Below are 25,222 nucleotides of genomic sequence, written 5' to 3' on the forward strand. Positions count from 1 at the left end.
AAACCACACTGAGCCAGAAAAAGACAGGAGGGGATTCCACTTTTTCCTCTCATGTGAGGATTTCTCCCATATTTTATCCTGCACTTTTCTGAAGTAAATTTTTTATTTTGTCTTCCCTGGGGCTCTAGTGATTCAAGGGTCTTGATTCCTGTGGTAGAAGGTGAAAACAAATAAGGAATATTTTAAAACATTATTTCTATTACCAGATTACTTCTCCCAGTGCTGAAAGAAATTTCCTTGACTTAGAAGTGATTTACTTACCCGCTGTGAACCTTCTCACTATCAAATGAGATGGTTAGACCTTATCCATTAAAACCCCTTCCAGATCTTGTGTCCTTGTTTCACTGCAGCCATGAGACTCAAGCTCACAATGGTCTGGAAAGTCAGCCTTCCCATTTAAAAACTTGTTAGGGCACTATTTAATTTCTTGGGCATTTCAGCCCTGAAAGCGTTAGCTCATCAACCTTTTGCCTACCTAAACTCTATCATGTGTCTTATGCTTTAACACCTCACACTTACTGTTATTTTATGAAAAATAAAGAAGAACAGAGAAACAAGATGAAATCCAACAAGAGAAATTAACTTCCCTTCTCACCATCTGAAGCCTGAGGCTGGAGCCTTTTCAAAAGAAGAAAAGGGAAAGGACTGCAGACATGCCAACACACAGAGCTCCTGGCATACCCTGTTGTAACAAGGGCAGAAAGTTTTCCTAATAAATTGTAATATTTGGAAAGCTGAAAGACTGAATACAGTGAAATACACACAAAATCCATTCAGAAAAATGGTTCAGTGGTCATGATTGAGGGAAAGATGGTTGTTCTTCAGGTTGAGATTGTCTTAATTATTCTAACATATATGTGTTATCCCCACTTTATGCACAACTCATATACATTGTCTAGGATTGTTTTAACAACAACATCAAAAGTTTTTGATACTATGACACAAATGAACATACTTATGAGACAGAAACAGATTCACAGACATAGAGAAATCACAGATTTGTGATTGCCAAAGGAGAAGGGGTCGGAGGAGGGATGGATTGGAAGTTTGAGGTCAACAGATGCAAACTATTATATAGAATGGATAAACAATAAGGCCCTACTGATATATTTAATATCTTGTGACAAACCATATTGGAAAAGGATATCAAAAAGAGGTGCTTAGTCGTTCAGTCGTGTCTGACTCTTTGTGACCCCATGGATTGTAGCCCACCAGGCTCCTCTATCCATGGAGATTCTCCAGAATACTGGAGTGGGTTGCCATGCCCTCCTGCCAGGAAATCTTCCCAACTCAGGGATCAAACTCAGGTCTCTAGAATTGCAGATAGATTCTTTACCAGCTGAGCTACCAGGGAAACCTACACAGCTAAGTCATTTTGCTGTACACCAGAAAGTAACACAACATTGTAAATCAACTATACCTCAATAAAGTATATATTTTTTAAGTTTGTGGTAAGCATGAATGTCACATTTGAGCTATTCTAAGCAAGGATGGGAAGGTGAACCCTACCTCTCAGGAAAACAAGGAAACATCTTCTTGGGAGAATGTACTGTTGAGTTACGACATTCCATTTTCTTGGTCTATCAGGAAATATTTATTAAGGCTGCTGTATGCCAGGTAATCTGCCAAGTGATGAGACACTGTACTGCACAAATGTAGTCCCTAACCTTGCACAGCTTACAGTCAGCTAGGCAAGGTGAAAAAATAATCCTAACTTAAGTGCTAACATAGAGAGTGTGTGCATGCATGCCAAGTCGGTTCAGTCATGTCCGACTCTTTGCGACCCTATGGACTGTGGCTCACCAGGCTCCTCTGTCCATGGGATTCTCCAGTCAAGAATACTGGAGTGGGTTGCCATTTCCTCCTCCAGGGGATCTTCCTGACCCAGGGATCCAAACTGAGTCTCTTATGTCTCCTGCATTGGCAAGTGGGTTCTTTACCACTACCGCTGCTAGAGGGGGCTTCCAAAGAAGCCAAAAGCTGGACACCCAACCTATCCCATGGCGTTAATTGTGGGCAGCCAGAGGAGACCTCCGAGAGGAAATGTGTGCTTAGTCACTGAGTCGTGTCTGACTTTTTGTGACCCCACGGACTGCAGCCTGCCAGGCTCCTCTGTCCATGGGGATTCTCCAGCAAGAACACTGGACTGGGTTGCCATGTCCTCCTCCAGGGGATCTTCCCAACCCAGGGATCAAACCCAGGTCTCCAACCCAGGTCTCTGGCATTGCAGGTGGATTCTTTATGGACTGAGCCACCAAGGAAGCCCCAGAGAGGAAATAGCCTTTGATAAACAGAGCCAGTATCTCAAGTTGACCTGGATGGGGTGCTTTCCTCCAAAAGGAGACAACAAAAACCTCTCACCTTTGGATTCCCCAATCTCAGCTCCAACTGCATTTGAGTTGTCATACCCAAAGAAGTAGGACACAGCACGTCCTCCTCAACCTCTTTCACCCTCCTAGTTGATCAGCCTCTATCTATAAATATCTAGATTAAACTTCTAGTAGCCCTGCACTGCCACCTTTAATGGCAGCACACAAAACAAGAGGCTGGCATTCTTTGGGGTTGCCTAAACTGTGAAAAATCATGCTAACTTTTGAAAAAAAACAACTCTTGCAAAGACTTGGATTTCTGGCATTAAGCCCATTTTATTTATTTATTTTTTAAAGGGAAGGAGATTTTGTAAAATCTCTAAAAGAATGCCTCAAAACTCTCCAGTTCCCAATGCAGTCAGACATCAATAATGCATTTTAAAGCTGTGTTTTTTTCCATTTCTTGCTGTCTTCCTGTAGTCCTCGGGGGCTGCCATTTTGAGTGTCGGTGGTAACAATCTTAGCCACTGTGGAGATCATGCCTAGGATCCCACAGTGAATAGCTGGTCACATCCGGGGCCCTCGGTCTCATTTCCTTAATGAGGAACCTGGAAGAGTTTACTGCACAACCAGCACACTCTAACTTACCTCATGCTGCTGCTGCTGCTAAGTTGCTTCAGTCGTGTCCGACTCTGTGCGACCCCATAGACGGCAGCCCACCAGGCTCCGCCATCCCTGGGATTCTCCAGGCAAGAATATTGGAGTGGGTTGCCATTTCCTTCTCGAGTGCATGAAAGGGAAAAGTGAAAGTGAAGTCGCTCAGTCGTGTCCGACTCTCAGCGACCCCATGGACTGTAGCCTACCAGGCTCCTCCGCCCATGGGATTTTCCAGGCAAGAGTACTGGAGTGGGGTGCCATTGCCTTCTCCGAACTTACCTCATAGGAGGCTCATAAGAGGAATGTTACCTGCTGATTTTCTTTAACCAAATTTACCTTGCAAGCAAAGAATCACTCATGAGGAACAGGAATGCCCTTAAGTTTTAAGATAGACACTGTGCTCTGCTTAGTTCATAGTTGTGTCTGACTCTTTGCAACCCCATGGACTGTAGCCTGCCAGGCTCCTCTGTCCATGGAATTCTCCAAGCGACAGTATTGAAGTGGGTTGCCATTTCCTTCTCCAGGGGATCTTCCCAACCCAGGGATCGAACCCAGGTCTCTTGTATTGCAGATGGATTCTTTACCATCTGAGCCATCAAGGAAGCCCTAAGGTAGACACTTGTGGATTGAAGTTTGACTCTGTGATTTACTTGCGATGTGATATTGGCAAGTCATCTAACCTTTCTGAGCCTCAGTTTTACTCAGTTTTGCTCAAGGGAAACTGTTTCTACCTTGTAAGAATATTGTTTTAAAATTAAATTTTATATCTGCCATAATAATGCACACAGATTATTTGTTTTAATCAAAGAGTGCTGAATGTCTTCTAATGAAAATCAACATTTTCAAGCCTCCCTACTCCTGAATCCTGATCTCTGGGGGCAGCTACTCTCTAACACTTAATCTGATTCTTCTAATATTTACCTCCACATATTTAAACACTGCAGATTTTTTCTGTTCTCCCCTGGTTCGGGTCTTTCTCTTTCAGATTGGCGATTCCCCACTCTGTGTGGTGGTCAGATTTTGGAAAAGGAGAACACTAGGGAGCCCTCTGTGACTTCTGGGTGGGGGTAGGGGCAGGGTGTTGACTGATGGAATTCTTTGCTGGGTAATGAGGCGGTGAGTCAGCCTATTCATTTGTGAACCATAAATATTTCAGTATCTTGATGTCTTTTCTCACGGATCTGTCAGTTCCTCCAGATAAAACTCCCCCAAGCCTGTGGGTGAGAGGAGGAGGGAGCAGTCCCAGCCAGTGTTTGCCCATCTCTCTTCTCAATGGTTTGCTGTCCCTATGGACATCCAGGGTCCTGAGGCTTTCTTATTTATTACCACAGAAATCCCACTTCCGTGTGGCAGGGGTGAAAGAAGGGAAGAGAGGTAGCTGTCTGACTGTGTCAGGTGAGGGCTTGGGGAGGGGGTGGAATCCAGAGAGTCAACAGCTGCATCTGAGAGGATAATCCCACTCAGCCTCACCTTCTCTAGCACCTTCTTCTGTGGCTAGGATGCCTGGATTACAACCATCTCCACCTCGTGATCCCACCCATCACCCCTTCCTCTGCTCTCCACCTTCCAGAATCATCTAAATCTCTCCGTCTGCTCTCTCCTCTCCTGTGCTCTGCCACTGTAAGTTAGTGCCTCCTTTTCTCCATGTTTCCCTCTTTACCCCTCCTTCTTCCTTTGTCTCTTTCCTCTTTGCTCCCTCTCCAGGAGGGTTTCAGGAGAGAAAAAAGATAAACTCATGTGGCCAATCTGCTTTCATCCCCTTACTTTACAGACAAAAGTTCTGTTGGAAGACCTACCTGAGATAAAGAATGTGAAGTCTATTGTTCAATATCTGGCATATGTTTGAAGGCTTCATAGCTGCACCATGCCTTCCAGATTTACCTTGGACAGCTCCTGACATCCCCTTCAAAAGGGTCTGCGGCGGGCGAGTTGCAAGATTTTAGGCCAGTGGTCCCCAAACTTTTTGGCACCAGGGATCGGCTTCACGGAAGACAATTTTTCCATGGACTAGGGTGGGGGGACAGTTTGGGGATGATTCCAAGGCATTACATTTATTGGGCATTTACATTTATTTATTACTCTGTTTATTTATTTATTACATTTATTTATTTATTACTCTATTTCTATTATTATTACATCAGCTCCACCTCAGATCATCAGTCATTAAACCCCAGAGGTTGGGGACCCTGTTTTAGGAGATTCCTAGAATTCATGGTGCATCCCAGGAGACGAGGAGGAGCCTGAAATGCTCTGTTTCTTCAGATCAACCAACTCTGTTAACTTAATTAATCCTCAAGGCAACATCATCAGGCAGCTATTACTATTATTATTCCCATTTTATGCCCATGGTTTTCAGATGTAGGCACTATAGCAATGGCCTGGAGCAGCCTCTTGCTCGGGAGAAAGAAAAGAAAGAAGAGAAACATCCCTTGACCCTCTGTCAGTGACCAGACATTGAGGAAATACATCCACCATGCCCTGTGAAAACCCTTCCGCCATCAAAGACAAACACAGCCAGACATTAGTTAAAGCAGTAAAAACAGGTATTATTCAGTAACTACTGACAGCAGGGGAAAAAGCTGAACTTTATTCCCATTCATTCAGAGGTGATTCAAGCGTTTTAAAGGAAGGATGGGGGGCAGGGGTTCAGTTGAGTCAGAGGAGAGAAAACCTACAAAGTGTTGATCAGAGTAAATGCGATTAGGCAGCTGTGTCTGCCAGCTGGCAGTCGTGGAAGCTAGGATTCCATCCTCCCACAGAGACTGGGAGCCAGAGGCTCTTGCCTCTCTGATGAGTACATTTCAAATGAAAGGCTTTTAGGTCCTTCAGAAAAACACTTGCGATGTAAGTGATACATATTCACAGTGGTCAGACCTTTTCAGTCAGTGGTCGGGAGTTTATTATCAGGTATCGGCTGGAACAAACAGCACTTTCCTAGTAGCACTGAACGTTCTCAGGCAGGCATTTTAATTGCAGGGCTGGGGTCAGCCTAGGGATGTGGCCTGTGGCTGCAAGAACTCATGTTTGGATGGAGCTGTTATGTTATTTTGTGCCCAGAGAACTGCATTTCTCATCACCAGGTCCAATGAAGGTCCAGAATTGTCCTGGCATGATGACATGTGTGCATGCATGCATGCGCGCAGGTGGGTGCATGCACACAGACACAGACACAGACACAGACACACACACACACACACACACACACACCGTGCAGAGTGGTAACTAAGAAGCAAAACTGTGGTCCCTGGGTGTCCTCGTGGCTGAGCTCTCCTGCAGGGCCCCCAATCGATATAAGGTTGGCTGTCTGCAGCCAGCTGAGTTACTAAGATTACAAGTGAAAACCAATCCCCAGAGGGTGCGCCGTTGGTGTAGCACAGAAGGAAAGCATAATTCTTGCTCACACTCAGCTTTGTGATCAGTTTCTCCCCTGGTAGGTACTCTTGTAACTTCTTTTTAGGGCTTCCAATCTTACAAAACCCACACACACAGAGCACACAGCAAAAGTCTGCAGGTCAGACCTTTCCCACCCAGTTCACTATGTTGGTCTCTCTCTCACTAATGCAGAAGATTCTTTCTCTGTGGCTGTTTCAAATGGAAGAGCTCCTTTTATAATGTGAAAATATATTGAATAAACAGCAACAACAGTGACAATAATCATTATTATTTCTGTGTTGATTGCTGTAATTTCCAGTTCCTACGTCCCAACTCTGTGTATCTACTGTGCTAAGCACTATGTAGTCATTATCTGTAAACCCCACCCCCCCGAAACCATGCTGCTCATGCGTGGATATCATTTTCTGATACATAAGGAAATAGGCCTCAGAGAAGGTAAATTACTGAAGGTCACATAGACAGGTAAGAGGGACTGAAATCTAGGTCTATCTATCCAAAGACCTCAGGTTCTACCATGACAATAAGATGCCGATAGGAATAGATTGAAGGGATAGGAAGAGCTGGTTTCTTTTTAAGTTTTTAAAAAAATAATTTTATTTATTTGTTGGCTGTGCTGGGTCTTCACTGCTGCACAGGCTTTTTCTCTAGTTGTGGCAAGTGGGGGCCACTCTCTAGTCGTAGTGCATGGGCTTCTCATTGCAGTGGCTTCTCTTGTTGCTGTGTGCAGGCTCTAGGGTGTGTGGGCTTCAGTAGTTGTGGTTCCCGGGCTCCACAGCACAGACTCAGTAGTTGTGGCACACAGGCTTAGTTGCTCCGTGCATGTGGTATCTTTCTGGACCAGAGATACCACTGGTCCAGACCACTAGACTTATGTTTTAGGTCAAAATTTTCAGTTACAGAGATGGAACCCATATCTCCTGCACTGGCAGGTGGATTCTTTACCAGTGAGCCACGAGGGAAGGCCTGAGAGCTGGTTTCTTAATTGAGCTTCATCGGCATCAGTTAGGGCTTCCTTGGTGGCTCTGCAATGCAGGAGACCTGGGTTCGATCCCTGGGTGGGGAAGATTCCCTGGGGGAGGGCATGGCAACCCACTCCAATATTCTTGCCTGGAGAATCCCCACGGACAGAGGAGCCTGGTGGGCTACAGTCTGTGGGGTCACAAAGAGTCGGACACAACTGAGTGACTAAACACAGCATCAATAGAGATTCAAAATTCCATCAGAAAAGGATGCTATAATCTGGAAGCTCCTGATTTATCTTGTAAATAAGATAGATAGATAGATAGAAGTAATGACACCAAGCTATCGCCAAAGAAATAGTGATTTATCCTGATGATTTAACACAATGCCCTTCTGCTGCTGCCCCTTGCAGAGGGACCCTCAAGAGGGAATCTCCTCTACAACATCTCTGGCAGATAGTCATCCTTGTGATAATTCAACCCCTGAAGTCTAGAAGATTGACAATCTGAAAAGATTGTCTTTATGAGTTCTAGTAATTTTTAAAAGTGTTTTCTAATCTGATGAGCAAAAGTCTGCCTTTCTCTTCCTTATACTTCTTAACAATAAAATAATACCAGCTAATATTTATTTATAATTTTTCATGTGTCTAAAGTTCTTTCTGAATTATTTGACTTAATCTTCAAAACAGTTCTTGAAGGTAAGTATCCTTTTTTTTCAGAAGTTGAGGAGACAGGCTGAGTGCAATGGAATGCTCTCCCAGAATCACATGGATAATAAGTGGCACAGCTGGGATGAGGCCTGGGATCTATGAAGCTCAGGCCAAAAGCATGGAGCAAGCACAGTCCTTTCCTCCACCTACCGCCATTTGGATTTCTTAAGAAAGAGCTCATGCATTCTTTTCTTCCCTCCTCCCCTCCCTCTTGGCTCTTTCAACTCTTCATTTTCTGAAACGATTGGCAATGGAGATAATTTGAGTTCCACATGCTAAGATGAGGCGTGAGAATGGAAAATCCAGGCTTATTTTTATAGCATCTTAGTGTTTTACTTGAGATGGCAAATGGAGAATGTCACCCATCTGGTCCCATCTGGAGGAAAAACATTTTGCTTTGAAAGCCCTGGGTTCTTTGGATAGGAGGAGAACAATGCTGTGGCTACATCTAGCTTCTCATCTTGTGAATCTCAAAGGCAGGTGAGAGGTGAGGCTCCACCCTGTAGTGTGACTTGGCAGGGCCAGGTGATGGGGGCTTGGATGAAGGTGAGGTTGTTGTTTGCTTGATTAGTTGCTAAGTTGTGTCCAATTCTTTTGCAACCCCATAGACTATAGCCCACCAGGCTCCTCTGTCCACAGGATTTCCCAGGCAGGAATACTGGAGTGGGTTACCATTTCCTTCTCCAGGGGATCTTCCTGACCCAGGGAACAAACCCAGGTCTCCGTCATTGCAGGCAGATTCTTTAACAACTGTGCTACCAGGGAAGCCCAAGTATTATCTGACTCTTGGCATCAATTTTCTCAGCCTGCCTTTCACAGTAGCACTGGTATCACCTGGGAACATGTTAGAAATGCAGAATTTGGGGAATCCTCCCTGGACCTACCTAATCAGAATCTGCATTTTAACAAGATTTGGTGGTTTTAAAGTATGCCTGCAGATTCCTTGATATTTCTCTGTTTTGTTGTTGTTGGTTGTTTTAGTCGCTAAGTTGTGTCCAACTCTTTGCGACCTCTTGGACTGCAGCCTACCAGGCTCCTCTGTCCATGGAGATTTCCCAGGCAAGAATACTGGAGTGGGTTGCCATTTCCTTCTCCAAGGGATCTTCCTGACCCAGAGATCGAACACATGTCTGCATTGGCAGATGGATTCTTTACCACTGAGCCACCTGGGAAGCCAGAGGGTGAGGTAAGGAGGCCAAACTGAGACTTAAACAGAGCAAAGGGCAAGTAAGCAAGTCCAAGTGAAAGTGAAAGTCGCTCAGTTGCGTCCGACTCGTTGCGACCCCATGGTCTATACAGTCCATGGAATTCTCCAGGCCGGAATACTGAAGCAGGTGGCCGTTCCCTTCTCCAGGGTATCTTCCCAACCCAGGGATTGAACCCAGGTCTCCCGTATTGCAGGAGGAATTCTTTACCAGCTGAGCCACCAGGGAAGCCCTGAGCTGCCAGGGAAGTAGGTCCAAACGGGTTTGCAAAATCAGACAGCTGGATTAGGTTAGAGCTTGAGCTCCCCACCCTCCCTCAGCACACTGGGTCTCAGTTCCTCTTACTCTGCACACTCCCTCCCACCACAGGGCTCTGAACATGCTGTTCCCTCAATAGGGAATTCTTTTCCTTTCCTTTGCCTCAGTAACTTCCATCCGTCCTTCAGACTTCAGCTCAAGTGTTCCCTGATTTTCCAGACCAGCTGAGAGCCCTACCTTTTACATGTTCCTGCCACTCTACACATCTCCTTTCTGTGATAATCATCTTTGCAAATGTATATTTATTTCTGAGTTTGTTGTTTGGTCACTAAGTCGTGTCTGACTCTTTCGTGACCCCTTGGACTGTAGCCCGCCACGTTCCTCTGTCCATGGGGTTTCCCAGGCAAGAATGCTGGAGTGGGTTGCATTGCAGTTTCCTTCTCCAGGAGATCTTCCCAACCCAGGGATCGAACTCAGGTCTCGTGCATTGCAGACCGATTCTTCACTACTGAGCCACCTGACCTAATATTTATCTTCCACATTAAGAATTAGCTTTACAAGAACAGGCCAGTCTGTCGGTTTTTCACTAATGTTTTCTCAGTCCCTAAGAAAGTGTCTGGAGCAGAGTAAGGGCTCAAAAATATGTATTTGAATTGGAAGATGAATTAATGAAAATGGGGAGAAAGGGTGGGTGCCAGAGAAGAGGTGCCAGAGAAGCTGGAACAAGCATCAGAGACAACTAAAGTGACCGGGCACGTCCCATGGGGCTGTCACATATGGTCATACAATGCAATTGGTACCCCCCTGGCTTTGTACAGTGCACGACCCTGACGACTGTATTGGGTGGCCTTGTCAGGGTTTCCAAATGACGCAGAGATGCCAAATCTATTTAAGAGTCAGTAACAGAAGAGGTACATTTCATCAGTTGCTACCCCTTTAAGGCAATTCCACTCCAACTACCGTATTGGGTCTCAGTGGTTTAGACAGCTCTACAACCCTCACTTGAAACAGCAAGCAAGGGGTAAGTTCCACAGAAACCAGGCTGTCTTCATGGATTAAGTTGATGAATCCACCTCAGAGATGATCATCTTTATTTATGCCTGCCTTCCACCATGCTGCTTGGTTTCTGAATCCATCATCCTCAAATAAAAAGCCTATTGCCTTCCCTCTGGGAAATCCACATCTTTTAAAAGGGTGATCAATGTCCCCACATTTTCCATCCGTATGAGAGACTGTCAGAGTTCTCCTTCATGGGCCTATTCTGTGCTCCACTGACCTTGTAGTTCCCTGATGTATAATGCAGGGAGGAAGGGAGCCTTGCTCTCTCCTTAAAATTAGATTCATTAAAAGACTCAAAAATAAAACTTTGAGACCAGTTCAGGAGAGGAAGACCAGGCTATTTTGTTTCTCCCCCATCCCCCACTATAGACACTCCCTAGTGATTTACTTTTAAAATCAGGCAACACTCTCTTATAAGTGGTAGGTCTAACAGGACATGCCTTGACAAATCCATATAATTCATTTGAGGATGCTCTCAGCTACACGTAATAGAATGGCCGAATAACAGATACGTCCCTCCTTCATATAACAAGAAGATTGTTGACATTGGTTCAGTGGTCAAGGGTCTCAGACCAGCATCTCTGCAGGTCTCTAAGCTTTTCCCTCATGGACTTCTCTGTTTCAGGCATCATAACCAAATGTAGGTAACACCAAGCAGGAAATGTGTACACGTGTACATGATTATGTGTGTCTGTGTGTGTGTGTTTAGTAATAGTAGTAGTAAGAGTGATGGGTTAACTTTCAGTTACAAAATAAATGAGCTACACTTACGAAATGCACAGTGTGGGGAATATAGTCAATAAGTAATATCTTCATATGGTGGCAGATAACCACTAATGTATAGAAATATCAAATCACTATGTTGGTACAGGGACTAGTAGAGTGTTTTAGGTAAATTATACTTCAAAAAAAAACCTAAAAAAAAAAAAAAAAAAAAACCTCACAGAAAAACATATCAGATTTGTAGTTATCAGATGAGGGGGGTAGGGCTGAGGGAATTGTATGAAGGTGGTCAAAAAGTACAAATTTTCAGTTATAAGATATATACTAGGGACATAATATACAACATGATAAACATAATTAACACTGCTGTCTGATGTATATGAAAGTTGTTGAGGGTAAATCCTGTATTCTCATAAGAAAGAAATTATATATATATATATATTTTATTTCTTCAGTATCATATCTATAGGAGATGATGGATGTTCACTAAACTTAATGTAGTAATCATTTCATAATGTATGGAAATCAAACCATTATGCACACTGTAAACATATATAGTGCTGTGTGTCCATTATATCTCAACAAAACTAGAAGAGAAAAAGAGTGACAAGTTAAGGGACATCGCTCCCCTTTTATCAAGAAAGCAGAAACTTTCCTGAAGGCTCCATCCAGCAAACTGTTTTCATCTCCTCGGCCAAACCTATTTCACTCGCCTACTCCTAGCTTCAGAGGAATCTAGGAAATCAGTAGTTTTATTTCGCTACATTTCTGCCCTGAACAAAACTGAAGTTCTTTTAGTAAGGAGGAAGAGTAAATCAATGTGAGGCTATTATCTTTTTGAATTCTCAGAGCAAAACATCTTGGGTATCCTGAATTATAGTACTCTCCAGGCATTAGAGTATTCTGCAAGGACTTCTTCCTATCAAGGAAAACCCCCACATTCTCCTTGGGAACTTCCAAGCAGCAACAATGGTGGATGATAGTGAGATATGCATGAATTTTTGTTTTTGTTCTTTAAAGATTTTCTTGATGTGGACCATTTTTTAAGTATTTATTGAATTTGCTACAAATAATGCTTCTGTTTTATGTTTTTTGGCTGCGAGGCATGTGGGATCCTGGCTCCCCAATCAGGAATTGAACTCGCAGCCCCTGAATTGGAAGTTGAAGTTTTAGCCACTGCAGTGCCAGGGAAGTTCCTGTATGAATTGTTAATCAGGGTTTATACTCTCTGACTTTTCTCTAGAAATAGATAAACAATGTACTTTTCTTGGCAACTGAAATCTGATTTGTGCACCTGATGGTTTAAATAAATAATTCTGCCGTAGGACATATCCATTACCTAGCAGGTAAATGGAGTTCAGCTCTGTCTTGGTGAGATCAGAGTGGGAGAAACCACCCTCACATACATGTGGATTCTGATTCAGCACCTGCCTTTCTGGGTCTGTCTGCCTGAGCTCTTGTAACAAGTCTGCTAGAATCCTTCATCTCAAAGATTCTACCCATGTTTCACCCAGAACTCTGTCTGGCTAAAACAAACAAGAATGTGGACGAGGCTTTTAAAATCAGCTTGGCATTTAACAAGCTGGGGGTGGAATCCTAGCTTTGTTTGCTTCCTTGCTTTGTGACACTAGGCAACTTATTTAGGCCTCACTTTCCTCAAAGGGCCACCGGGAACATTGATTTACTTCAAAGAGTCACTTTTGCAAGTTATATAAGGTAACGTTCATAAAATATCTAGCACAGCCCCTGGTACATAGCAGATGTTGAGGAAATGTTACTCTTACTAGCATCTCTCTAAGAAAGCAGAATTGAGAGAGATTAAGACATTAAACACTAATCTTCATTAAAATCTGGCCAAACCAAGACTCAGGTTTCAGAGAAAAAAATGTGGTCTTCGGAGTCCTCTAGAAATCAAGTTCAGATCTCTTCTCGGTAACTGGGTAAACTTGGATAATCTATTTCACCTCCTTGAGTTTCAGTGTTCTTATCTGTATAATAGGAGAAAAGAATGCCCACCTTACTTAGTTGATTATTCATTCAACAAACATAAGTATGTTCTTACTATGTGACAGACACTGGGAATATAGATATTGAAAAGTAGTTCCTTTCCCTTGGAATTTAAAGTCTAGTGGGTGAATGTGCAGTGTTTTCACTTATTTAAAATGTAACAGATGCTAGGTGCTTGATGCTTTAATCACATAATCTTATTTGAATTCACACAAGTTCCCAATGAGATGTAGAATGTCATCCCCATTTTACAGGTAGTGAAACTGAGTTCAGAGAATGCAAGGAAACCCCCCAGGAGCACACAGTAAATAACCATATGAAGATCTGCACACAGGTCCATGGGACTGTGGCCCTGGGCCCTGGACACTGAGCATGTGGCAAATGCAACCTATTTCATTGCACTCCAGGGAACCGAGGCTGCATTCTCGCTGGGGTCCTGTGAGCAACTTCAGCCTCATGCCTAGGTGGAGAGCTACATACAATCATGACGACTGCTTCCACCTCCGCCTGCCTTATAGACGCAGATGTACATGGGTTTGCTTTAATCAGTCTTGTATATGACTTGCAAAAATGACCAAGTAGCAGAGGCAGGCCTTCTATGATAGCAGAACAAACATAAATAGTCTGTGAGACCAGCAGCCTGGCATAAATTACTAGGGGCCCTTGGAAAGCACAGCTGTATCTAAAGCATGTGGTTGAGCAGATACACACACAGAACCCACCAAGAATGCATGATGACTGTCCTCAAAGTTCCCTAAGTTAGGTACACTAGAAAAATGGCTCTAAATGCTGCCAAGAAAATGAATAATTGTCATGATAACAATTACATGTATTGAGCAATTAATAGCTATCAGGCACATTACTAAGCGATTCATACACATTGTCTTATTTTCCTTGTCAACACTCATTTGAGTTGGATACCACAATCATCCAAACTTAACAGTTGGGGGAGCTGGGGTTTAGAGAGGTTGAGTCATTTGCCTAAATTTTGGTGGCTTGCAGATCTGGGGTTCGAAATAAGGTCCTTGTGAACCCCACACTCTAAATGTCACATCTTTATAATCATGACCCCACCCATACCTTCACGTATGGAGACGTCGGAGAGCCTCAGTTCTCCCCACACCTGTCACCACCTCTGTCCCCATCCGTGTTCCACCCCATTCACCCATCGTGCGCCTTCTTCCCAATTCATTCTCCATCCCCATCACCAATGGCCACATCTTAAAGGAGAGTGACTTTCCTGCAGTGTGCCCCCTGGTCATGTGCTCCTAAAATGTGTTGAAAGTGTACCCAGGCTTTTTCACATCTTTATGTCTTTGCAATCCTTCCCCTCCAGAGGAATCGAATCAGAAAATCCTTGGCTCAAATCTAGGCTTCATTCCCCCCTGCTGTGTACACTTGGGCAATCATTCAACCTTTCGGAGTCTCCTTGTCTTCATCTATAAAATGAAGACATTAGTATCTATTTCCTAGGGGTCTTCACTAGGAATAAATTAAATGAAAAATGTTGGGCATGAAAACAGAGGATGAGATGGTTGGATGGTATCACTGTCTCGATGGACATGAGTTTGAGCAAGCTCTGGGAGTTGGTGATGGACAGGGGAGCCTGGTGTGCCTCAGTCCATGGGGTCGCAAAGAGACAAAACTGAGTGCCTGAACTGAACTGATGAAAACTGGAAAGACATTGAAGTGCCTAACAAATAAGAGGCGAAATAATTGTTATTCTTCTTCCCTTTACTTCTTATGAAGAACCCAAATCCTTTAAAACCCAAATTGAAGCCTCTTTGTTTTGTATACAGGTAGATTTTGTCATTCCATTTCTGTGTTCTGGGAACTCTTTGCATCTCTCTCTAATTAGCACTTTTCACGTTTTAAAAAATCTGTTTACCAGACAATCTTCTCTATCAGAAAATGAGTTCCTCCAGGGAAGTGGCCTTCTCTTATTTCTGTGTGTACCCACAGGGCCTAATGCTGTCCCAGCACGGGACAGGATGATCCACTGTTTGCCAGGGGAATGCATTAAGCTGTGTTAATACTCACTTATCCGCACAACCACCTGGAGGGGGTGGGCACATCTTGGAGAGCAGACTCGCTGGGTTTTTTTTTCTTTACTTTTATGGATTGTCTCACACACAGCATAAGAGCATCTGTAGGAACCTAAGAGAAACCAAGCATAATCGAACAATACAGCTTCCTTCTGAGCACCTGCCGTATACTATGCACTGGCTGTTTTACATACATCATCTCTAATTCTCACGGTGCTCTTTAGGTCATGGTGTTCAAGGTCATTTGAACAGGGGCTTCCCTGGTGGCTCAGATGGTAAAGAATCTGCCTGCAATGCAGGAGACCTGGGTTCGATCCCTAGGTCAGGAAGATCCCCTGGAGAAGTGAATGACTACCCACTCCAGTATTCTGGCCTGGAGAATTCCACGGACAGAGGAACCTGGCAGGCTACAGTCCGTGGGGTCTCAAAGAGTCAGACTTGACTGAGTGACTAACACTTACACTTTGAACTGGAATGAGAGAAAGAGATGTTCAGTTATGCTTGCAATCTGTCTCCTCCCCACTCTCTGCCTCTTAAGGGGGGAAAGATTTTCTCCAGTACATGGGATTTGGTCTACCCGGCAGCATGAGGGTTAATTTAACTTGGCTGGGCCATGAGTTGCCCAGATACTTGGTCAAACATTCTGGAGATGTCTATTAGGGTGTTTTTCAGTGAGATTAACATTTGAGTCCACAGACTGAGTAAGGTAGATTGCCCTCCCCAATGCGGTACCATTCATCCAATCAGCTAAAGGCCTGAATAGGACAAAAAAGCTGTTCTTCTCCTTTTGTTGTTGTTGTTTTTACTGCAGTATAGTTGTTTCATAATGCTGTGTTAGTTTCTGCTGTACAGCAAGGTGAATCAGCTATATGTTTACATATACTCCCTTTTTTGGATTTCCTTCCCATTTAGGTCGACCCCTTCAGGGATCACTGCCTTGTCATGGCAAAGGGGCTTGTGTAACTCAATGAAGCTAGAGCCATGCCATGCAGGGCCACCCAAGATGGACATATCATAGTGGAGAGTTCTGACAAAACTCTGGTGGAGGGAATGGCAAACCACCCCAGTATACTTGCTGTGAGAACCCCATGAAAACCATGGAGTCATGAAGGGTAGGACATGACAAGGTGACTGAACAACAACAATCCATTTAGGTCACGACAGAGCATTGAGGAGAGTTCCCTGTGCTATATGGTAGGTTCTCTCTTAAATAAGAGGGAACTCCTCCTGACTTCCCTGGTGGCTCAGACGGTAAAGCGTCTGTCTACAATGCAGAAGCCCCGGGTTCCATCCCTGGGTGGGAAAGATCTCCTGGAGAAGGAAACGGCAACCCACTCCAGTATTCTTGCCTGGAAAATCCCATGGACGGAGGAGCTTGGCAGGCTACAGTCCATGGGGTCGCAAAGAGTCAGACATGACTGAGCAACTTCACTTTCTTCCTGGCTGATTGCTCTGAGCTGAGAGAATGTTTTTTTCTGGCCTTTGAACTTGTGAAACATTGGTTCTCCTTGGGTCTCGAGCCGCTAATGTTTGGACTGGAATTTCCACGGTGGGATTTCCTGTGTCTCAGGCCTTCAGACTGAGACTGGAACTATACCGTCAGCTCTCCTGGGTCTCCAGGGTGTCTACTGCAGATCTTGGGACATATTAGCCTCTGTAATTGTGTGAACTGATCCCTTACAGCCTCTCTCTTACATATATATTATATAATATATGCATTATTTGGATTTTACCAAATAAACAGAATCACTGGTTCTGTATCTCTGGAGAAACCTGACCAACACAGGCAGTAATCAAATCATGCTAAAATAAGGAAGAAAACTAAAGAAATAAGAGAGGTTTGTTTGATATGCACTAAAATAACCTTAAAATACAAGAGAAGGAAGAAAAATAGAAAGGCCTCCTAGGTCATAAATCAAGAATATTTGGGGAAATAAAGAGGAATAAGAAAGACAGTTTGGTAAGCAGTCATTCCTAAGTGTGAGAGAGGCTGAAACAGAATAAAAGAGAGAAAAGTTTTAAGAAATAGGTATGAAGTTAGAATTTATTCCCTCCTTTGTCATTTTTCAAGAGTTTGAATGAAGCTTTGGTTTGTTTTCAATTATATTTTCTTTTTTAATTAATTAATTTATTTTAATGGGAGGATAATTACAATATTGTGATGGTTTTTGCCATATATCAACATGAATTGGCCATAGGTACCTTGTGAAAGACAGGGCCACATAGGGCTGTACTATATGTATGTCGGCTACAATGTGTATTCATATTCCCACGTATAAGTTGAGCATTTAAGGTGGATTATGGTTTGTGAGAATCTCTCTCTTTATATATATACATATGTATATATATATATATATATATATATATGAGAGAGGAAAAAATGTATATATAATTTCCTTCTTTCCCACCTTTACTCCCTCTGTCCTAATTGATGTAACTAACTTACTTAGCTAAAGATGCAGAAATGTATCAAGGTGGCCACACAGAACAGGGGCCATTATAACTTGTCTCACTTTAGCTTCCTTTGGCCCCTAAATTCTCTGAAAGTACACATTTACATGCACTAGGTTTGGAAAGTTTCCTTTTTATAAGAGTTAAAAATTCTTGATTTTTATATACCAGTTGCATATCAGAACCACAAAATAACTCTCACTGACAAACTATGGTTCTCCATTTAATGGCATTCTTTAAAACAAAACTATGTCTTCTTGGTTCTCAAACTCAAGTCAGTATTGGTCAGGCCATGCCCTCATGAAGGGTAATGGGGGTAAAAAGCAGAGTCAGTTCTTGGATTTCCCTGAAAAAAATCTGCTGCCTTTAGCATTCCAGCATTCCAGAACACTCATTTCTCTGCCACCAGTTTGAAAAGATATATAAACATCATCAAGATAGCTCAATTTATAAATAGCAGAGACAGGATTGGAATCTGTGTGGATCACAATAAACTGTGGAAAATTCTGAAAGAGATGGGAATACCAGACCACCTGACCTGCCTCTTGAGAAACCTGTATGCAGGTCAGGAAGCAACCGTTAGAACTGGACATGGAACAACAGACTGGTTCCAAATAGGAAAAGGAGAACGCCAAGGCTGTATATTGTCACCCTGCTTATTTAACTTATATGCAGAGTACATCATGAGAAACGCTGGGCTGGAGGAAGCACAAGCTGGAATCAAGATTGCCGGGAGAAATATCAATAACCTCAGATATGCAGATGACACCACCCTTATGGCAGAAAGTGAAGAGGAACTAAAGAGCCTCTTGATGAAAGTGAAAGAGGAGGGTGAAAAAGTTGGCTTAAAGCTCAACATTCAGAAAACTAAGATCATGGCATCCAGTCCCATCACTTCATGGCAAATAGATGGGGAAACAGTGGAAACAGTGGCTGACTTTATTTTTCTGGGCTCCAAAATCACTGCTGATGGTGATTGCAGCCATGAAATTAAAAGATGCTTACTCCTTGGAAGGAATGTTATGACCAACCTAGACAGCATATTAAAAAGCAGAGACATTACTTTGTCAACAAAGGTCCATCTAGTCAAGGCTGTGGTTTTTCCAGTGGTCATGTATTGATGTGAGAGTTGGACTATAAGAAAGCTGAGTGCCGAAGAATTGATGCTTTTGAACTGTGGTGTTGGAGAAGACTCTTGAGAGTCTCTTGGACTGCAAGGAGATCCAATCAATCCATCCTAAAAGAGATCAATCCTGGGTGTTCATTGGAAGGACTGATGTTGAAGCTGAAACTCCAATCTTTGGCCACCTGATGTGAAGAGCTGACTCATTGGAAAAGACCCTGATGCTGGGAAAGATTGAGGGCAGGAGGAGAAGGGGACGACAGAGGATGAGATGGTTGGATGGCATCACCAACTCAATGGACATGGGTTTGGGTGGACTCAGGGAGTTGGTGATGGACAGGGAGGCCTGGTATGCTTTGGTTCATGGGGTCACAGAGTCGGACTGAGCCACTGAACTGAACTGAACTGAACTGTACTTGACCCTAAAACTCATGTTCCTACATGCTCATCTCTGTAAGTGTGTGCGTGCTCAGTCATTCAGTTGTGTCCGACTCTTTGTGACCCCATGAACTGTAGCCCACCAGGCTCCTCTGTCCATGGATTTCCCAGGCAAGAATACCGGAGTGAGTTATTTCCTCCTCCAGGGGATCTTCACAACCCAGGGATTGAACCCACATTTCTTGCATTGGCAGGTGGATTCTTTACCACTGAGCCACCTGGGAATAGCCAGGACCAATAAGTAGGTACCAAACTAGGCCAATGTGACTCCTAAGCAGAGATAATTCCACAATCCCGTTCCACTCCGAGAAGACATCCCATCAATTGTTCTTCCTAAAGTCAACAGCCATGGATCTCCTCTGAGGACTTGATATGGGTCAGCTGGGGCATCAGCAAGACCAGTCCCCACTGGTCAGGTCCTATCAGATATGGACCCAACCCAAACCAGCAGTGGGATCAAATAATCCCTCAGATACTCAGCTGGTAACCAGGAGGCATGATCTGATCTACTGACATTTATTGTGGAAAAAAGTATCAAGTAATTCAGTCTCTTCCGGGCTTCGGGTCAGAGATTTTCAGTCTAAATTTTACTTTATTTTGCTCTCAAGTAGAAATAGGCGATTAAAGATGTCTGGTGAAATTTGCTTTTGAGGTAAAAGGGTGCTAAGACTGTATTGGAATGTTCTAAAGTGCTCCAAATGTCAGATGGTAATGGTCATAAAAAGGAAAGTCGAATGTTAAAGATAAATTGCTGCAATTGAAATGCCATAAAATATGATAGTCTCTTTCAGAATTTTAACATTCATGGAGGGTCAGAACTGCACAAAGACCTCGAAATGCTGGCCAACTCCCTCATCTCCAAATCCTCAGAACTGATGAAACTGAGTAGAAGCCAGAACTTGAACCCCAATTTCTTGACTCTCAAGTCAGTGAATTCACTCACTAATTTGGAATGTAAGCACTAAATATTCATGATGGATGATTTAATTTCCATCCTTATGTCAAGTTTCAGTGATACCATGCTCATCAGAAAACTCCCCAGGACCCCCTACTGGGGAAAGAATTTGGGCCGGGGAGGTACAGTCACAGCAGGTGTCTTGGGATATTTTCTAAGATAATATTCCACCTAGAATATATTCCCTGGCTGGATAGATTTGGGTAACATTAGATATTATGTTGCTTTCTTGGAGATTCTGAATTTTCTTGAGCTTATTAAAAGTTCTTAGAAATTTAGCAATAAAGAGCACACTTACTCATTCTGCCTAGCAATTTGGTAGCACTTTGCAAACCATATCTGTCAAAGTGACTCCTGAAAATTGTGTCTGACTCTTTGCAACCCCATGGACCATAGCCCACCATGCTCCTCTGTCCATGGAATTCTCCAGGCAAGAATATTGAAGTGGGTTGCCATTCCCTTTTCCAGGGAATATTCCTGACCCAAGAAACCAAACCAGGTCTCCTGCATTGCAGGAAGATTATTTACTGTCTGAGCTACCAGGGAAGCCCCTGAATCCCTAAGCCTATGTCTAATTTTTCTCTCTTTTTTGAGAACAACAGACTCCTTTGGAAACTGAGATATGACATTATTCTCTTCACCCTTGATAACAGAATATTTCTGGGGCCAATGGGGTAAGCCTTATACAGAAATCTTGCAGGAGAACTGATCTTGTAAATGCTTATGAGGTTAGGGAGAGTGTTGCATTCAAAAAAGTTTCAACTTGTACTTCTGCCAAGAGTATAGAACTGGTGAGGGAAAATGAAGAGAAAGCAAATAATGAAGGAAGTAGAGAAGTAAAGGAGTTTCTGAACATTTGCTTACCATCCTGAGTGACTGACTAGGTCTCAAATATCAACATGCATCCAAATCTCACAGTTTCTGATTCAGAAGCCTGGGTCAAGGCTGAGAAGTTGCATTTCTAGCAAGTACCATGGTGATGCTGATGCTACTGATTCAGGGCCCACACTTGAAGAACCAATGGCCCAGACCAATGGTTTGGGATATCTGGTATGAATACTCAGATCAGTGGTCTGGGAGCTTGTTAGCAGAAAATTCTTTTGTCATGACCTCTCTGTTATTGTTGTCCTGGTGGTTGTTGGTCCCCACCAGCATCCATGGTCACATCATCTCAGCCTTCTTGTAATGAACCACTCCCCCCACACCATCTTGGTGGGAATGTCCATCAGGTATTTCCACTCAGCCCTGGGCATAGAGAGGATGCCTGGTCCAAACCATGGAAAGGCCTTGCTATACTCTTAGATCAGCAAAGGGGAGTAGCAGGTAAACCTGGGGGGTAGGATGAGAAGTAGGGCAAAGATAAAATTGATTCTTGCTGAGAGATGAGCACAAAAATATGGTGTCATAACTGGATCATTTTTCATGCATCTTGAGGTCCTGGTTATTTTAGCAGCTTTGACTATAGTCTCATCACTGGTGTCAGTATACTACCTTAATTTTTTCAATGCACCATCTTAAGAAAGTTACCCCAAACGGTCACACTTCTAATCTAAGCCAATCAAAATCTTGCTCCTGCCAATTAAACACAAATACCAAAACCATCTTCCAACACAAAAACCTGAACCCCTTGGAGACCAACACTGGAGCCCTGAGAAGTGGGTCCATTCGTTGCTGTGACCTAGGTCCTACAACTGCCCCAGGTCTCAGCTCCCTGAGCCTGCTTGTCCAGCTTCCCTTTTGTTTCTTAGTGTCCCCTCACTTCCCTTTACCAAAATTCTTTTTTGCCCAAGTAAGCTGTCTGACATAAGATTCTTCCAAAATAAGATATATGAAGGTTTATGTGTAATGCAGATTAAAAAATAAAGCAACAACAGAATATCTCTGGAAAAAGAGAGGAGTTGGGATCCAAAAACCAGGCCACTTGGTACCAAAATACATGCTGCCACTCTTCCAGGAATACTCCCAAAGAATTTCTGAAGAACTTTAGACTTGGGCACAAGTAGAAACCTTGCCTATAATATCTGTTTGGGTTTCGGCTCACTTTGGCAACCAGTGAGAGATAAGGGTTGGGATTTATCGTCGATGGATAAAAATATTGTTTGCTTCCCTAAGAGTTTTAAGTATAAACTCCTATATTGGAGTTGGACCATAACGAAGGCTGAGCATCAAAAAATTGATGCTTTTGAACTGTGCTGCTGGAGAAGATTCTTAAAAGTCCCTTGGGCTGCCAGGAGACAGTAACAGTCAATTCTACAGGAAATCAATCCTGAATATTTATTGGAAGGACTGATGCTGAAGCTGAAGCTCCAATACTTTGGCCACCTGATGTGAAGAGCTTACTCATTGGAAAAGACCCTGATGCTGGGAAAGACTGAGGGCAGGAGGAGAAGGGGGTGACAGAGGATGAGATGGTTAGATAGCATGACCAACTCAAAGGACATGAATTTGAACAAACTCCAGGAGATAGTGAAAGACAGGAAAGTCCATGGGGTCGCAAAGACTGAACAACAACAACAAAAATATTGCCTGCTTCTCTGAGAGTTTTATGTATAAACTCCTATATTGTATCATCCCTAGAGAACACCCCCCAAAAGACCAAGTATATTTGTGTATAAAGTAGGAAATAAGAGCCACAATTGAGCCCAAATGCATTAATTTCCACATAAATTGCTGAACAGCAGACATCAGCAAAGATGTAGCCAATGAGGAGGCCCATACAAGGGAACCACTAGAAAGCTTTCCTACACAGCCCCAAACAGAAGCTGCTTCATGGAAGTTTCAAGGGAGAAAAGAAATGCACTTGAATCAGCTATGTCTTAAAATAAGAGTTTTCCCTCCTACAACGTCCTCTGCAGGACAGCTCATTGGAAGTAAGTCACTGTCATCAGAAAACAAGCCCCCTTTACCAAGTTTAGGGCATTTTTGCCTCTAGAGTTAGATGCTTCACTTTGGAGCATAAGGACTCTAGGAAACTTGAATCACACAAGTTGAGCACGAGGCCATTCTATTCAGGAGACTGGAGGCTCAGACTTTAAGAGTGCTTGACAAGTTCATTCTCAGACATTATTTTGACTGGAACAGTCCATCAAAGGATGGGAAGGTCTTAGACATTCTGATTACTAAACCAGTCCAATCAGACAGTTGGGGTGGAGATCCTCTGAGGGCTAACTGGTTCATTCAGGGAAGGAGGGCTCCAAATCCATACAAGTCCATCCAGGGGACAGAATCTCAGAGCTGGAGAGCCAGATAGGTCTATTTACAGGATGGGGCCATTCAACAGAGAAAGGAATAGGAACCACCTTTAAGAAAAGTCAGACACTCTGAGGGCCACTTGGTGTTTTCAACAAATAGGGGCCTCAGACCCCCTGTAGAAGTTCAATCATGTTACAAAAATAAACATTTTCTGCAGAAGAATTCTCATCTCAGTATCTTAATCTATAAAGGGATATTAAGGCTGAAAGGAGTTATTAACAATCCATCTCGTGCTTACTCCTAAATGTGAAAACCATTCCTGACCTAGGCAGGAGATGAAAACAAAAGAGCATCTTTGAGTAATATTGAGAGGAGGAGTGGAAATGCGGGTGTCCTGGAGTCTGACATGTAGAAGGGAGTCATTGCGCCACCAGCTCTGTCACCCCAATGCCACCATTTCTTCCAACTGTACCCGAGCTTCTGTCCATTTAATTCTCAAATCATCTGCACTGGTGTCCTGAGATGCTCCCACATTTTCCTATAAGCTGCCATTTTGCTTAGACTTGCTTTCTGTTCCTTGCAGCCACAATAGTTTAACAGACATAATGTCAAGGCCCTAGAAAAGCTGGTCTTCATGATTTCATCTTCCTTCCTGCTGCTGGAAAATGCCTACACCAAGTGCTGCTCCATTTGAAGAAACAAAATTCCTCTGATTACATTTTTGCTCCCAGGCATCTGCATGGCATTTCACAGTCCACAAGCATTCTCACAGCTACACTAACTGGGGATCCTTATACATTTGCAAGGTTAAAATTAAGGAGGGTTGTTGATGTTATCACAGTTCTATAGATAAGGAATAGAGGCTTTAGAGATTAATTAGTTCCTCCGAAGATCTCATGGCTCATATGTGGTGCAACCAGGTGTATCTGGATTTACTGCTAGAGTCCTAACCATTCCAGTCTCTTATTTTGTTACCCCCAGACTCTGATTTCCCCTCAACACTGTGTATCTAGCAATCCAAACAATTGGATTCTGGCCCCTGGACATGTTGTGTGATCTTGAGTAAGTTACATAACGGCTCTGAATCAGATTCTGTATTCATGAAGAAGTCCCACAAAAGAGATTTTTGTGCAGCCTGAATGAAATTATATGCAAGAATGTGTACTACGCAACAAATTGATCCACAAATGGAAGACCTGAAGTCATTCATCCATCACCATCCTGAGACTGGGCCAAGTGGAATGTGTTTTCAAAAAGGGACACAATCACTCTTGAAATGTCAATGTTTTGTGTTTTCCCTCAAAAGGTCAAGGTTAAAGATGCTCATTTTCCTGATGTGCCTGAGATAAGTCTTAATCTATTAACTCTCCATCCCAGGCCTGCCTTGACCAGGCTTCCAGGATCATCTTTCTCCCTGGGTAGGACTGAAACATCAACATTTGGAGTCCACAGGTTTGAGGTATGGGCAGATGTCACTATGAAAATATGTTACCTAGGGAAGGAAATTAATTCACTGAATCATTGTCAGCCTACCTTCCTGAAATCATCACATCAATCAATTCAAGAAAGACCCCTAAGAGGATAGATAAGCTTTGATGGTGACAAGTCTTAGTGTTTTTCTTACTGAGGGAGAAAAGAATTCCACACAGCAGGTCCTCATGAGCAATTATGAGGACCCAGAAGGGCATATAGAGCATGAAAGTAGAGAAGTGGGGAAGAAAGTAGGAAACGGGTTCCT

General features: G+C 43.2%; 1 long non-coding RNA gene across 2 annotated transcripts in view; it reads right to left on the reverse strand.

Moving 5' to 3' along the window:
* Positions 1–11,877: 11,877 nt before the first annotated feature.
* LOC145532044 (uncharacterized) overlaps positions 11,878–25,222 on the reverse strand; it is a 494,613-nt gene continuing 481,268 nt past the window's right edge. For both annotated transcript variants that reach the window (XR_014072938.1, XR_014072937.1), the window contains 2 exons: positions 15,321–15,437; positions 11,878–13,261 (listed from right to left, as the gene is read on the reverse strand). This is a non-coding gene — a long non-coding RNA (uncharacterized LOC145532044). The remainder of the gene's footprint in view (positions 13,262–15,320; positions 15,438–25,222) is intronic.

Source organism: Giraffa tippelskirchi, chromosome 13 (assembly GCF_054371585.1).
Source record: "Giraffa tippelskirchi isolate mGirTip1 chromosome 13, T2T-mGirTip1v1.2.pri, whole genome shotgun sequence".
Classification (NCBI taxonomy): domain Eukaryota; kingdom Metazoa; phylum Chordata; class Mammalia; order Artiodactyla; family Giraffidae; genus Giraffa; species Giraffa tippelskirchi.